This window comes from Epinephelus moara, chromosome 17 (assembly GCF_006386435.1).
Source record: "Epinephelus moara isolate mb chromosome 17, YSFRI_EMoa_1.0, whole genome shotgun sequence".
NCBI classification, from domain to species: domain Eukaryota; kingdom Metazoa; phylum Chordata; class Actinopteri; order Perciformes; family Serranidae; genus Epinephelus; species Epinephelus moara.
Window position 1 is genome coordinate 13870091 of NC_065522.1, and position 17386 is coordinate 13887476.

Below are 17386 nucleotides of genomic sequence, written 5' to 3' on the forward strand. Positions count from 1 at the left end.
CAACGATGTTTCCACTCCGTTTTAGGTTGATCTGCTCCGGCAATGTGCCACCACATATTTGCAGACTCTCTTTGCGGTTAACAGGAATTTCTCCTTTGTGTTACCCAACTCGATATAGTCAGTGTAACTGTAGCAACGGTGGACAGCAGGGGTCAATCAAATAATTGGGATACAATTTTTAACAGATCAATTAACTTGTGTTGTAGTGATGATAGTTTGTGGTGAAGTAGGACTATTTCAGCAACCAGCCAATAGCGACTGGCCTCATTCATTTTATTCAGCAACGTAGACTTTTACTCACTTTAGCAAGTTGTAGGTGCTAATTTTGGAACCTGTTGATGATGAAAAGCCCCTGGGTTAATGGCTAATATTTCAGGAAATCCGGTGGAGCAAGGGGGCCAAGACATCCTCTTCCATGCACCAGTCATTTTGGTAAATCTCTATAAAGTTTTATCTGCATATGAATTCAGATTTTTTCGTTCCACCTATCCGCACGGACTGTTTACCTGCCATTCAAACAAGACTAGTCAATACCACTCAGGCAACAAACAGACACCACAAAGCTGCCAATACCAAAATCTTGTCCCATCGCCTACAGATTCTGCATACATATACATATATCTGTTTATGGAAATAAATTCTAGCATTAGTTCAGCAGTTTAGAACGAGGCTATGTACTTGCATTTGTATAAATTTGCATGATTTATGTGTTAGTTCTGACTTGTTGAAACTTTTTGTATGTGTGTGTATAAGCCCTAATGGATACATACACTCAATGTGTAGGACCATGTGCACACAGTACAGTAGGTACAGTAAGTACTGCATGATGTCATCAATTGTGACTACTTGAACTTTGCTTTAGGTGAGATGAAACATGTTTGTAGGTTAATTGGGTTCTTTACAGATTTTCATCAAAGGAAATTAGAGGCAAAAGCTTAAAAAAAAAATTAGTGGACTCCATCTCCATTGACTTGTACATGCCTGCCCATTTCCAACAACTGCATGTCGACGACTTAGTGTATCGAGCGACTTCACACCTTTGTCACAAGTCTCCAGTAGCTTCATGCAGGCATACATGTCTCACTGTAACTGCCTGGGCTTGTGCAAGGGGTTATTTCCAACAGTGCAGTACCAGATGTAATACACCCCCACATCACACTGACTGGAAACAGTGCGCCTCAACATGTCTCACCAAGAGTGTACATCACGGAACTAGAGGAAGTAGAAAGGCAGTGTGATTCAAAGTTTACAAGAAGGGCTACTTTTTTTTTTACTGTGCAGTGACGTGTCTTCAAAAGTAAGCGTTAAGAAGTGTGTGTGTGTGTGTGTGTGTGTGTGTGTGTGTGTGTGTGTGTGTGTGTTTGAACATATGTTCTTCTGGGTCATGCCGCAGTTCTTGAGTGTTTAACCCCTTGCCCTTTCCCTACTTAATGGACTCCCTCCAGACATAACCTCACTTTCTCTGACTCTGCCTGCTCACACACACACACACTCACACACCTTGCCATGTCTAATGATCTTGTGCAGAGATGGAGTTGGGATTGGAGGACATTCCTGAAGCACTGTTCTTAAATCATTTTTATCAATGAGGTTTATGACACATGCTTTATAGTGTATAAAGGTATGACGGGGGTGCTGGTGAACCATGCCGCACATGCCCAGCCATGTAAATGACATGGCTGCAGTGATATGTTATACTGACAAGGCAGCGAAAGATAAGACAACCCTTATTAAACATGGTGTGAATAATTGAACCCACAGAATATAGAGGTATGGAGGAAAAACTACTGTAAGTGTCTGTATGTATCATTTTATTAGGCCCTCTGAGGTTCACTACCAAGAGTATGTTTTGAAATGCTATGATGCACGATGCAAACCTAGGGCAAGCTCTAGCATTTCAGCCATACAAAACCAGCCAAAGTAAGTCTGAAATATGGTTTTACAAAGCATGGAAATTTATACGTATACATGCTTTCTCAGTCAGCCACTCCACTCTGAGATAAACAGAAAATGTCCCCTTAAGGAGAAGTAACAGATGAACTGTTTGTGAGGTAGTTCAAAGGCAAAAACAATCCCACATTCCGACCACGCTACATAGTAGAGGGGGGGGGGGAAATGCATTCAAGTTGGAGGAGAAAAGAAAGAAAAAAGATCTGCTGTAAAGCCATAAAATACAATTCATCTTGTCGCGGTCCCTGCGAGGAGCGTGTAATCGCAATGACACACTGGTGTAATCCATTTAAAACACTTTGGCTCGGGCCTAGGCTGCTTTGACTTCCTCTGCAGGCTTGTGCCATCATCTTCATTTCAGATACGTTTCACTGACTGCCTGCAATTAGCGAAAATGTGTAAGCTGCCTTGTCGTCCACCTGCTCGGGCTGCCAGGCAAGCATCTTGTCCTGGATGCATTACATGACTGGCAACAGCGTGACAATGAAAGAAAAAAAAAGGCACCAAAAGATAATAACCCGCTTGTCTCAGGCAGAGGTGAAGTGCAAGCCTATTCGCTTGTCCACAGACATGTAATCTGTCTCGAGAGGTGCTCTCTCTTCTGGCGCCTCTGCGTTTCGACTTTCTGAGGCACAGTAGACCCACCCAACCTGACTAGGCAATGAGCTTAGAGTAATGGTGTCACCGGAGCGCTGAATCTCATTGAGAGTTGCTTGAGCAAACATTATCTCACACTGAACCGTCGCAATGGTGTCTAGAGGGAAGGTTCTGGTGAGTTATTACACAGTGAGTTTTTAATCTTACAGAAGGAAATACACTTTTGCCTTTTAATGCAAGGGGACCAGAGGGCGACCTGGGTCCACTCTGCATGTGCTTCTCTGTGCATGATTGAGGCTAATTGAACTAATTACGCACTCAGGGATACCAAATTAAACATCTCGCTGGCATTAAACTGCAGATGATTTATACTCACCTATAAACTTTACCCACTGCTGCAGTGCCCACCACTATTGTGTTTATGCATCGTTGCTTTAATTATGACTATTTGTTAATGGGCATTCTAAGAGGCCTGGAGTATTGGTTAAAAATATTCTCTGTGACGAGGAATGAGGGGAATGATAAATAGTGGTTTCACTACAGCAATGTTTCTCATAAACAACCTTTAATGGACGTCCCAGAAGACAGCACATCACTCACAGTTGTGACTGGGGCTTCAACTAATGATTATTTACATTACCAATTGCTCTGACAAGCTTTGTTGATTAAACATTCAGTCTGTGATATCAGAGAAAAAGTTAAAAAAAAAAATGCCAATCACTAATTCTCCAGACGAAAATGTGACAACTTCAAATAGCTCAATTTGCATTTTAAAGAGAGAGTTCATCCCCAAATCAAAAATACACATTTTCCTCTTACCTGTAGTGCTGTTTGTCCGTCTAGATAGTAGTAGTAGTAGTAGTAGTTGTAGTTCATGGGCCACATACAGCCCAGTTTGATCTTAGATGGGCTGGACCAATAAATCCATCGGACAATAACCTGTAAGCACCATCAGCTCCAATATTTCCCCTTTTTCTGTGTAAATAATTACAAATATATTCTGTTGATGTTTGATATCTGAAGAAAATAAGTGGAATTTCAACAGTATGTCTCAGTATTTCCACATTCAGTCAGTCTACTTCTCACTGTCACATGTGCGTTATCCATACATTTCCTGATACAGATTCTTTTGAACTGAAGCTGCTGATTGACAATATGTTGCACAATGGTCAATATCTTTAAACATGGTCACAATAAGGATTCATTGTTGTATCAGAGAACTGTATTCTGGTCAGGGTGGGAAAGCCTCTGAAGCGGAATTTTACACAAAGTAGGCAACACATTGTCAAACTGGCTCCTGAAACCTGGCACCTCTTAGTCTAGTCATCCAATGGGTTGGGTTGGACCCTTTGGCGGGCTAGTTCTGGCCCACAGGCTATATGTTTGACACCCCTGGTTTACATCTTGCACTGTCACAAGCCATGAGTAGATGCACTCTTCCTTCTGTGCAGTGAAGCTGTTGGCAGATGTGGTTTGGTAGAAAGAAAATAGTTCCTACATGAATCTGCTCACAACAATGCCTGTGGATTATCTTGAGTAACCAGGTCATGACTTTTTGGAAAAGACATTGCTGTTGAGTTTTTAAAATGTATTTTTCTGGCACTTTGAGCACCACAAGCCGAGTGCCATCTAGTTCCATTATATTCCAGAGAAGGCAGACATCTCTACGGCCGATATCTCCAACACTCTTCAATTCACACCAAAAAAATCCACTGATAAGTAGCACTACAGGTAAGAGGGAAAATATGTATTTTTGATTTTGGGTTGAAGTGTCTCTTTAAGATCAGATAATTGTTGCCTCTCTGATCACTGCCACTTTGTGTAGGGCATCTACCACCCAAGGTATCAGATGACATTTGGTTCAGAGAAAGATTGATCAACCAAGACAAACAGAAGGTGAAAGACGGAATAGAAGAAGGTGAGCTGACTAAACTCTATGGAGCAACTGTCTAAAGACAACAACACAAACAATATGTACTGGAAAAACAGACTGATTCCACTGCATCTTATAGGATGCAACACAATAAATATGTCAGTGTATTGCCCATGTCAAGGTGCTCGTTTTGCTTGTAAATAGCAATACAAATTGCAGGTGCCCTGTGGAGTTCGTGACGACTAGTAATGTGTTTATGAGTGGATCCCTGCTTTGTTTGTTCTCATGCACAAACACACACAAAGTGAGGAACTTAGTGATGCGATACACACTCCTGCCAATGGTTTCACACAATTCCACTGATCTACAGGTGGCAATAATGTGCCAAGAAACGCAGCAATGCACAAACAAAGGCAGTGACAAAGACGACTGCTAAGAAGCAAACATGGATGTAAACAATGCAGGTTTTTCAAAATCTGCTTTGCAAATGTTTTACGGAGAAGCCATGAAACATGTTTACTGGGCCTCCACGAGATATACAATGAGTTTCAATGTAAGCAGAAAATTTGTTTACAAAAAAGATCCATGCTGCATCTCTGAGTTGCTTGTTTTGTTCGACCGACTGTCAAAAACCCAAATGTATTCATTTTACAAAAATATGTAAAACACAAAATGATGCAAACCCGAACATTTGAAAAGCTGAAACAAGCACTTAGTACTTTTCCATGATCATTTTAATTATCGTTCTATTTAATTTTCAGTTGATCAGTTAACTGTGTCAACCAGTGGTGTAAAGTAGTTACTCCAGGCCCCAGTGCATGCTACTTTATACTGCATATTTAAAAGGCATGACTGCTCGCTGGACTTGCAGGCATGCTCAGCTTGTCAGTCTTGACAGATTTTGCGCCTAAACTAGCTACTGTATCATATTGTCTTGTCACATGATCAAATAGAGACTTGACTTTAGGCAACATCAACATCATCAACATACACGTTACCCAACAATCAACACTGCATACCTGTGTATGACAGAAATATCAAAGAAAATTGTCCATTTAATTGAATATTTTTTTATGTATGTAGTTTGTTCATAGTTTTTCTAGGTCATGTAGAATAAGTATATAATTTTGTTATAGATTGCTAGTGACTATTTTACTAAAAAGAAAAGACAAGAAATGAAATGAGAGGACGAAAATCATGACAGAGATGGGTTGACATTTTTGAGGGTATATAACCTATAGTAAATGACACCATTTTTAATTTAATGTGAGTTCTTTGAACACAGGTGTAGTTCCAATCTGGCAATCTTAATCATTCGCAAGGCCCCCCCATCCCAAAGGGCCCCAATGCAACCACACTCCTTGCACTGTCTATAGTTACGTCCCTGGTACCAAGTCCAAGTGGCAACCTCCAGGCTTGAAAAATGCACTGAAGTGCCAAAAACTGCAGTTCTTTAATTGGCCACCAGAGGCTGGCTCCAGAAGCGAGTCAATCCCCATAGAACCCCATGTTAAGATGCCCAACGTTACAGCAGAAATAAACATGTTTACAGCCTGGAGCAAGAAACAGTTCTGGTCTCTATAGCTACTTCATGTATGACAACTGTACGGGGGTGAATTTTTAAATTACTCACTCGTTAAAATTTTATCAAGGCTTAAAGTTGCACATAATTAAAGTGGGCCGCTTTGAGAGACAGGCTGTCTGCTGATAGTGTCTTTGGCTTCTCAATCATATCCAACCCATAGCGCCAACCTCTTGCCCAAGTATGGTCACTCCTGGTTCCAAAAAACCGTGATGGCTACAGCTGAAATGCCAGACTCGAGGCTCCAAAATGGGGCACCACAAACCAATGGGTGATGTCACAGTCGCTACATCCATACAGTGTTTGATCAACACTGACGTTGTGCAGAAGAAGCAAAGCTGTATGTGGTACGCTAGTTGATTGATTTCACAAAACAGAACCATTGTAAACATGTCAAACTTGAATTCTTTAAGAACAAACTTATTCCTTCAATCAAACTTGCATTGTTTTACGAACAAAATCCCAGGATTGCTTAGTCCGGCCTACTTGGAACATATCAGTGGTGAGCAAATCTGGTAGTCAGGTAGGCCATAATATGCCAGGTCTTCACAAGGAATTGCTCTTATCTTGCAAGCAATAATGCAAACTCTTTTTCACTCTGAGCATATCGCATTCCCCAAGTCAACAGTTCAATCTCACCTTCCTCGCCCACTTCTCTCCGAGCAGCAGATGCCATTATTTTTCTTGCCCCCACTTCTCTTTCTCCTCACCCACCTTCATTCTGGGCCCACTAGATGGATCGGCTCTCCCTCAATCCATGCTTCCTGTGCGCCTCCTCAGACGGGGGAGATTGATTTGTCTACAGGACGCCTCTGACCTTTGATATGATCCGATAACGGACGCACGGCCCTAACCGAATTAGACAATCAAAGGGGAGGCACATTAGGAGTGAGATGAGGTGTTTCCCTTTTCCCTCACAGCATACCTCTGCCTTTTTCCATGATGCTTAGATCCACTGTCCATCTCCTGCCCGCCCATAGCAGACACCCAGGGGAAAATAAAAGATGTGTTTTCAAATTGCACTTTGCCTAAAGGCTCTTTCCGCCAAATTTAATTTTCACCTTACATCGATTTTCCCCTTACTCCCAACCCAATGGATCCTAATGCTATCTATGGTGTATTTCTGTGCTATGCAGGAATACAGGGAGACTTCACTCTGAACAACCGCATGTCAGAAGACACTATACAATATGTCTCAGAGCGTCTGGGGGAGGAAATGATTGAGAAGCTACCCTTTCTTTCATGTCAGGTTTTTTTTGTCTTTCCTATCATCTGGGACATTCCCCAAAAATCAACATTCAACAGCATCTGTTAACTTGATCTAATCTTCTGAACCAGCAGTTTTTTTTAATTTAAGTATCTACCAAGCTTGATTTTTTTTTCCCAACCAATAAAGTCCAGATGTATCTGACTAAAACAGCACGGACTTGTTTGCCTTCTGTTGCGAAATTTAGACAGCACACGCAGCATGCCAGATACTTTTATGTCTAAAAATACACCTGGTATCAAGGGATTGTGTGCCTCATCTTATCAGTAGCTGGGTCCCATTATGTTACAGTGAGCCTAAACATGAGTTGGCACTTTTGAATGGTCCAGGTTAAAAAATCAAGGGGCTCTGCAGCCTCTGAGCACTATTCAGCAGGCCTTATCTGTCTGCACGATTGCTGCGATAGTGCTTGCTTTTTTGCAGATGTGATTTTTGCAGGAATAACTACAGAAATGACTGGGGAAATTCAAAATGGGTTAAGCAGACCTTGCTCTATTTATAAAGCTTTAATAATTAACCACAGATAATTAAGATCCTCAACAAGCTGCAGTATGACGCGAATCACTTGCATCATGATGTGAAAACAGGAAGCGCTGATGATAACACATGAATTGTATCATCAAAAAAAAGACAACACTTCAGCTTCTACCTGTTTTGACATTTCGAGAACCACTGGGGTGTCAGGGCTGAGTGAATTTCCGTGGCAGCCCACCTAAAATAAAAAAAAATAAAAAGTTGACAAGGCAGACAGAAGAAAGGATGGATTTTGACAGATCCCAGGCTTCTTTCATTGGAACATGTGAAGGGGAAAACAAAGGGAGGAAGAGGAGGATAAGGGAAGGGGGAGGCTTCAAAGTGGGCGACGGTGCTGCGGCGCCAACAAATGGTGTGAAAACACACATCAACCTGCATGGATACACATGAGACCTGGTATCACAAGCCACGACACATAACCAGGCTTGTGTATGAACAGAAGGAGGGTGTTTGTGTGTGAAGGGAGGATGAAGCGGCGGCGATAGCATGAAGAGACGCAATCCTCCCCCTTTGGCAAGTTGGTACTCCTTGGTACCATTTGTTTGTCATCTTAAACTGGCAGAGAGCTCAGGAAGCCAGGGTCTTACATAAACCCTCCCCAGTATGGCTCTGTGCTGGGGAACTGATCCCTCCCAAAACCCTCATTGTTATTCTCTCATGATGCCGAGGGATCTGCCGAGCACCCACAGCCAAACCTACAGCAGGGCTGAGTGGGAGGTGGGGGTGCTGTGTTTACATGTGTGCTCTGTCAGGGGACTGAGCTAACTGCACACACAGGATTATAGATGGAACACAACTTCCTAAGCTTGTGCTGTCATTTTATCGGCACATAATCGTGTTTTTGTGTTTTTAATTTTAAATTTGACTTCATTTTTACATCTCTGTCGTGTCCTCCGTGGCAGATTTATTCATAAATAGCCACGCAGACAGAAAAAAGTTATGGATTCCTGTTCATTAATTCTTCCACGTCTCTTATCCTGCAGATTTTATGCGATCATAACCATTTAAAAGACTCCATGAGACAGGTCTTCTTTGTCAAATTGAATTTCCACACCGCGGAATAACTCACCTATCACAAACTGCTAGATATTCATCAAGGGGAAGGGGGGGAGGATATCAAAATGTTCAACATAATAGAATGTAGCACACTTCCAGGGGTGTCCACTTTCCCCTATGTGTAGAGATTACACCCTATCTCCCAGCCGTGGAGCCGATGGGCCTGACAGGGGTTTGATTTAAATGTCCAAGGTAGGGCTTGATCAAAAAGTGTCCTCTTTCAGTCTGATCAAAGACGATGAGGCCTTTGAGCCCTGCGAAATCTATGCTGTACACTCTCAACCTCTGTATTTACAGTACAGAGCTCGGCTCCATTCCATGAAAAATGCATAAAGCATCAATTGCCTGATCTCTGTCGATCACCTCTGCCACATATGCAAATAATTTCCTCATGATCCTATGAAATACACGCATGGATTTTAAACATCCGTTCATTCAAGTTCGGAAGGATCTCCACGTTTACTGTAGCACCGCATATATTTTTAAATTACAGTGAGACTGTACTCTATCTTGCAGTAAAATACTATTAATAAATGATATGCTGTGGATACTAGCCCCACTGATCTTACCACAATAGTTGGAATATTTTATATTCAATATGAGGGATCGTTTTTTTAATCTTGAGGGACCTTAGAGATGTTTTCTCTCAAACCAAATAAGGAGTTTTCTCAAAATAAACCCCTGCTAAAATACAACTTTTAAAACTGTAAAATACCCTCACCATCGAACCTGTTTGCTCTTTTCTTTGCAGCAAAACAAAACCCCAGTGCCCATTATGGTGTGGAAAAGAGATGTTGTTTGCGGTGACCTCCAAGTGACTGCTGAAATGGCTCTAAGGTATGAATATAAACATAATAGTGCAAATCTAAAAGCTGCTGGGAAAAAAGAGATTGCTTCATCCGCAGGTAAAACTTAGCTTCGTCGAAATATTCTTGTAAGGCATATTTTTTGCCAGCCTTCCTTTTTTCTCATTACTGACCTGAAAGGACAGTAAGAGAGAGGGCTTTGCATCGCTGTTAAAAAAAAAAGAGAGAGATGGGGAAGTGTCTGGAATTATAAGCATGTCTAGGATGAAGAAAGAGAGAAGGAATGTTATCTCGAGGTCAGAGGCGGCTGATCTGACAAAGAATACAACAAACTGCCACTCGAGTTCACTTTCCCCCTCTACTTTCTTTCTTTTTTTGTTTCTTCCAAACGCTTTGATTCGCTCTACCCTTTCCCATGGTGGAAGTCCCTCGGATAGCAACCGAGTAGGTCTAATTGATTTCTCTTGTTCATGTCGGTTAGAGGCAGCAGCATCGAACTGTGCAGAGTACCCTGGCTCCAGCTTGCCTGCATTATTCCTTTCTGTTTTCTTCCTTGCCTCCATGTCCCAGAAGACTATAATGCCAACACTCAGCATACCAGTGCCCTCTTAAATCTTTCAGGGTAGTCAGATAGCAGAGGAATATCACAGCAAACGCATGTATGGAGATGAAAAAAAAAAAGCGTGGTGCAGGACATGCGGCTTACAAAAAGGTCAGGATGTAAGATCAAGTTGGCATTTGCTCTTTAGGAGCCGAACCAAGTCATTATCTAAGCTAGCACCTATGCATCAAAAGACCTGCCAGTAAGCTGTGCTACCATGCAAGATGACACCCTGAATGTACTGAACTACACTCTGTAGCAAATGAATATTCATATTTCTGTCATATAGTAATTCAGCTTTATGAAAAATGTAAAGCAGTTAGTGCTGCTCTTGTAGTGGATGTTCATGATATTGTGTCCAGCCCATAGCTATTAGTTCAGGCAGGGATTCTGACTCAGGGCAGCACATCCATAACATTGTCTTCATTTTTTGTCAGCATCCATCTTTTATTTCTGAGCTCCTGTCATGTCGGAGCAGAGCGGAAGCAACATTGTTTGTTTGTTTGTCTGTTTTCCCCCCAAGTTCAACCACGCAATACGGACGCAGGTTTTCTTTAGGCAATAACAATACAGTAAGTCAAGCTGAGACGGGAAACATCCACCGCAGCCTTCACCGCTGAGATGAATTTCAAATCATGCATCGCTGAGCCTGGGTTAGAACTCCTGCTGCCGTGAGAGTGAGGTTAGGTAACAGGGAATAATAGAGCATTATGGAGCACTACCATATTTTTTGGTCACTTTGTCATGGCTTCTAGGGTGCACACAGCCAAGCATTAAGAAAAAGAAGTGTACTAATGAAATCAACTTCAACAGCTCCTGTCCGGTAGACCAACTTCCTGTAATGCATTCAAATGTCATAGCGATATATTTAAATATTATAGGATTTCATTTGTGTAGGTCAAATATTATTGCGTTTGCCCCGCAGTATTGCTTTGAATACCGTGCGGAGCTTGAAACAGACGGCAGTTTAAACCGCAGAATTGCCAATCCTGAAATATTGTGACACTTGCTTATAGCTGAATTTCTTTCACTGCATCACTAGCGATGCAAGAAAAGGCTAGGGAACCTTGGTGAGCGTCAGAGACAATATGGTGCAGATCAAATGATGTGATCAAACTGACATCATATTCGCTGCCAGACATGTACAGTACGATACAATAACACAGCTGCTGAGGTCTGGCTTTACCCTGGATGTGTGTCTCTGTCTCTCGCTCTCGCTCTCTCTTTCTCTTTTCATCCTGATATCTAAATATAGTACCTTTTTTTAAAACATGGAAAAATAATAAATTTGTCGTCAACTTAAGCCAACAACAATTAAGGGGTGGCTCCATATTGTACTTCACATTTACTCACTTTAAAGGAGCTCCATATGATATTCAGAGCATTATTATAGCCGCAAACCACATCAGCATGGGATGATATGAGAATTTTTTGTCACAATTATACTGAACTAATTAATTGCAACTAACAATGTTGTGATAATCATTGAAATATGTTTAAAACTCCTAAAAAAGGCACTCAGACATAGGCTGGAATCACTTTACCTTACAGTTTGTTTAAAAAAGAATATTGGTATGGCATCACAGTTAGGAAACACATCTTTTATTTAGTAAACATCCTTTTTAATAACAATTTTTAAAAAATCTTTTAAACTATTTGAAATGTCATCATATCTTTCAATATGAAATATGCTGATGCTTAATTAGGATCATCTGTGTTTTCTTACGTTGATGTGTATGCAGCCTGTTTTTAGAGAGTCTCTTTTATTGTTGGTTGCCCAACAGTATCATTGCTGCTGGACACAATATTCATGATTATCCCGATAATGGAAATTCACCACGATCAACTCACTGGGAGTATGTTTTTTTTTATCGCAGTCCATAATAAAATCATATATTGTCCCATTTCTACAATCAGCTAATGAACAAACGGTCCAGCCACGTATGTATGTGAGTCGCTGTGTTTGTATCCAAATGGTTAGCTAATCGCCGCCACTCCGCACTGCACTCATATGACACTTACAGCTGATATTGAGACGGCGTCATCGTGGAAGCATAGCAACCCTCCTTGGTTCCTCCCTGGTTAACACTATTAACTATGTCAGCATTGTTGCCATTGTTAGCACAGTTCACGCTTTTAGCACTGTCTATGCTGTTTGCACTGTTAGCTGCTAGCCACCTGCTCAGCCACCACTACCTTCAACCCAGTTTCATACAGAAACCGTCAAATACCGACGCTTGGGCAGTGATTTCACATCAGACACTGATGAAAAAAGCTGCCCTTTCACATCAGCATGATACATTGCCATGTCCCATCAGTGTGCAATGGTGCCAGACTGTGTCGGGGAAACACAGGCGGACAGCAACTTAAGTTAAGAGAGCGAAAAGTCCAACTAGGGCAGGAGGCTGGTGTTTACACCCCGTATGAATGTCAAGTCAAACCCTGTTCTTTTTTTCTAAACCTAACTACATACTTTTGTTGCCTAAACCTAACCACGTGCGTTTGTTGTTGAAGGAAAAAAAATGGATTCGCAGTTGTACTGACGTAGTACTTTTATTTTGAAAGAGACTGTATGCAAACTGGACATTGCCTGTGAAAACGGAAATGTATTTTGAAAAGACACAATGCATGTAACAGGCAGAAGTTGACATGCCATCCCAGAACATCAACAAGAGATGCACCCTAGAGTGAGAATGTGTTGCCATGTTGAGAGCCGTGTGCAGACAACCTCTGAATATCATAAAGAGCCCCTTTACAGCAAAACTCTGTGACTTCTGAAAGATGTAATAACATCTTTGTCTTACAAATTATAGTAATACTGTTAGTTACAGTCAGTCTGGTATGAGGAGTAGCTTATGGTGGCTAATATTAGCGGATGATAGCAAAGTTTAGCAAGACATCCCTGTGTATCTAGTCAGTTCACTGACTTTATTACTCCTTTCTATTTTTCTAATGTTACACTACGCCTATGGTAGAAAATGAGAAAAAAACACTACCTTAATTAGGTAACAGCAGCCTGCAGTGGTTCCCCTGTCCTACTATATCATATACATCAGCCTTAATAGTGTCGATGTCTCCCGCAGAAGGCAAAAGTTGTTGTTAAACAACTTAATGAGAGTCTGATTTATGACTGGAGCCATGTGCCTGATAAATAAACAGCACAGGTAAGAGGGTTTCATCTCACGCAGCATTTTCTAATCAACAGCTAAGAAAAAGGCATTATATGTAAGATTGTGTTTGTGCGGGTGGGCGTGTGTATGAATATGTGTCTGAGTGTGTATGTCAAGGTGCTGAATTGAATTCAGTTAATCATTCATCGCTTGCTGTATACAGTGTATGCATGTAATATACATCTCATGACGATTATACACACTTGCGCTTTTCACACATGGCTGGCCACCTCTGCTGTTATGTGACACGCATGTTTACACAGCTCACTGAGGAGTGATATGTCCTGCCATATCACTGTCTGTGAATCAGAATGAGATGGTATCTTCTGACCGTGCAGCCAAGGGAGTCTTGGCTGCATAGGATGAGAAAAGAGACGAGAAACTTTGGCAGCTAACGCATCAGCTAGCACAAAATGAAGCCCGCCTCATCCAAGAGCATTAAGATGTGGATAAATAAATAAAACATTGCCACCATGAGAGGAGAAGCAATGTGACAGCGGGATATTTTTTTTTTCTCCCTGCTTTCATGTTGGCAGGCACAGACATTTTATTTTGGGATGAATCAAAATTTCCTGAAAACGCCTGCGTCAGGTGTATCTAATTATCTGACAGCGCATCCTCATTATAAAATGGCCCCTGGGAGTCGGCTACTCAGTTTGCCGAGCCTTGGACCGCAATCAAGGTGTACCTCGGAGTGAAAACACAGGGATGATATAGCTGCTGCTTCCATAGGTGCACTGCTTCTGCCTTTTTTTTGCTGAGAATTGGACTAAATGTGCTGTCCTCTCATACTGTACACCCCCCTGTATTCCTTAAATCCTTATGTGTGTGTAAACTCTGCATCGTGTGACATCCAGCAAACATATCTATACAGTAACACAGTCTGAGAAATGTGAATTGCAATAGAAAAACGGCTATAAATTCATTAGCAGCTGTTATGACAGCCCCTTGCCATCTCAGCCATGCCCCGATTATGTCACCTGGATGAAGTTTATAAACCATAATTACAGCTTACTCCTGTTTCTCTCCAGGGAGGTGCAGCAGGCAGAGGAAAAGTGGGTGTGTTGTCAACACTAGCAGCACTACAGCAACTCATGTTAAAGCGTAATTAATGGGAGAAAAAGATTTTTTTTTGGGCAGAAATGCGGCTATCTAACTGGCACTGCCGGCTGCGGCTCTTGGGGTCACCATGGAGGAGCTAGTGCGACTGTGTGAAAGCAGACCTGTCTCCCCTCCGCTTACTACTCCTAGCTGTTGCTCAAATCCCATCCAGCAGTGATTGATGTGGGCCTGGCGAGTAGTTTTGGGAGTATCACTCAAAAGGAAGACGGAGGGAAATTGCAAAAACGTTGCCAGTTTATAAAATGGGAGCGCTGCTGCTGGGTAACGGATGGCGGGGGGGGACATTCTTACCTGGGACTAATCCTTGAAAAGCTTTGCGAGAAACTCGCCGCCTGACAGCAAATGATTCAAATCCACTTTTGTGCTCAGAAGCGTCTTTTTACACACAGGGATAACTAGCCTAAAGGAGTGCTGTGTTTCAACATTTCGTCATGTTGCAGTTTGTTGTGCGAGCAAGCGGCCCTTTGAAATAGGAGGAGGATGTGTATTTGTCTCCTGTTGGTGTCTCTGCTGGACTTGTTTATTTTCACATTGGTGTTGGCAGTGTTACATTTATTTATTCATTGTTTATCATAGGAACACAATCAGATTTTTTATGATGTCCACTGGGTTTCTATATCCTCTTGTGCCTTGCTATTTTAAGCAAGACACAGACGCACGTACACATACACATACACATACAGATAGATAGATAGATAGATAGATAGATAGATAGCATCAGCAAATCTCAGTCAAAGTGAAGCAATGCTAAATCACAGCCCAACAACGCTGACCTCACACCACAAGACACTGATTATCATAACTAAAACCTGTGACCACCGTATGAGGGTGTTAATTCTGCGTGCCCTCATGTCACTGTTTCCTGTCCTTGTGTGTTTCCCATTTAGTTCTTGAAATGCAACAGCACCCTATCTCTTGCTCTGCCTCATGACTGGCAGACCGTAATGCTATTACCTCTCCTCGATGGTCATGCTCACTTAGCCCTCTGTCACTCCGCTCGAGCCAGGGAAGACACATCTTCTGGCTGTGCGAGCTGTCCTTGCCCTCATTTGCTTCTCCTCAGCTTGGCTTGCTACAAAATACCAAGGCGCCCAAACTTTTCAGTTCATTATCTTGCCTTTTTAGAGGCTCTCCTTTTTTTTTTTTTTTTTTGCAAAGTATGGCTGCAAATCACGGGGTAATTGGCTATATCACTTGTCAGTAGTAGTCTGACAAACACTCTTTAACACAGAGGAAAGGGCTTGTATAAATCATGGTATTTGGTAACTTCCAAATATAGCTGGCAGTGATGGAGGGCGGGAAAGAAGGCACACACACACACACGGGCCTCTGCTGACACGCTACTGCGCATGATCCACTGTCAATCACCAGTCAAATCTGACATCAAAGCCTGTCAGATAACAGCAGCAAAATGGGTAAACCGAGTGAGTCACAGCCCACCCACCGTCTACATCACCTGAGTCAGGAGCACTCGGGCACGCCACGCACGCGCACACACGCACACGCTCAAAAGGCAAAACCATTCAACCCGCCTCAGTTTTCCAGCACCAAACATTTACGCAAACTTTCTCAACACGTCCCACACTGCATATCCCAGAAATGGCTGCGTGCGTGCCCTCGAGAAGGGGGGGCTCGTTGTGGGGCAAAGATAAGCACAGTGTGTGTGTTATAAATGACGATAATAATAATAAGAGAAATCTGTAAATATCTCGCCACCATCTGGAGCGTAACGGCGAGCAGCAGACCGGTGCACGCTGCGCGCTACATTATCCATAACGCAGCTTCAAGATATGCAGAAATATGCGCCCTGGGCACCTACTCACATCGCGGCACGACACATAACTTGGAGTGGACACCAAACCGACACTTAATTCCACACATAAATACACAAAGAGCGGCTTTCAGCTGCAATTCACAAACACAGGATGCAGAAAAAAGTCTATACTACTTACTATATACCCAGGCGGTAGAATGCAAAGCCCCGGTAACTGTAATTAAAATAGAAGAATGGGATAAATGAAGGGTGCGCTTGTTTAATGTTTCCATATCAAATAGCTGCAGGCATTCTTAATCATGAAGCTTTTTTTTCTATGATGTGAGGATGTCCACTTACCGGAGCGGTCCGAATAAAATCCTTAGGAAATTCCAGAGGAGTCCCTTCTTTCTTCTCTCAAAGTCAGAAAACAGCAATGCTTTTCTTATTCCAAAAACAGGCCCGTGGTTGAACTGAAAGAGAGAAGAGACCAAAAACAGCCACAACAAATTCCATTAGAACCGGGAGTCCCCCCTCCCTCCCTCCCTCCCACCTCACCACCACCACCCAAAAAGTGTTGACATAACATCTGTGAAGAGCAGCAAACAAAAAAAAAGGCAACTCGTAATAAATTGGCGGAATGGACAGATGGTACCTGCTCTCTTTATCACTGTCGGCAAAGACAATGAGAGCGGCAATAAGACGGGCAGAAAACTGAGAGAGCTGAGCTTTTCTTGGGAAACGCAGCCCCAGCGTGCTGTCAGATTATACCAGCGCGCACACACTCACTCACACACACATACACACACTGCTCCCGGCGACGGCTGGAGAGAGAGGGAGGAGAAGGAAGAGACCGGGGATGGCAAAGAGATGCTGCGCTCACAGAGCTGCACTTCGCAGCCCGGCCGCTTGGTGGCCAGCTCGAAGAGCAGCAGCACGCTGGGATGTTTCCCACCATGCCGGATTTAACAGCCAAATTGTCCTTCAATTAAGTGCTGAAGGCCGACGTCCTCATTAGAAGCCTTTGAACAATCTTAACATCAATGTTAGAGAATATCATCTGCCATCACCACAG

General features: G+C 42.5%; 1 protein-coding gene across 1 annotated transcript in view; it reads right to left on the bottom strand.

Annotated features, from left to right (window-relative positions):
• Window positions 1-17085, bottom strand: part of LOC126404725 (receptor-type tyrosine-protein phosphatase delta-like) — a 427878-nt gene extending 410793 nt beyond the window's left edge. The window contains exons 1-3 of the mRNA XM_050068106.1: window positions 16967-17085; window positions 16672-16784; window positions 16511-16546 (exon numbers count right to left, since the gene is read on the bottom strand). The gene's annotated coding sequence lies outside the window, so the exon portion shown is untranslated. The remainder of the gene's footprint in view (window positions 1-16510; window positions 16547-16671; window positions 16785-16966) is intronic.
• Between the last annotated feature and the right edge of the window lie 301 nt (window positions 17086-17386).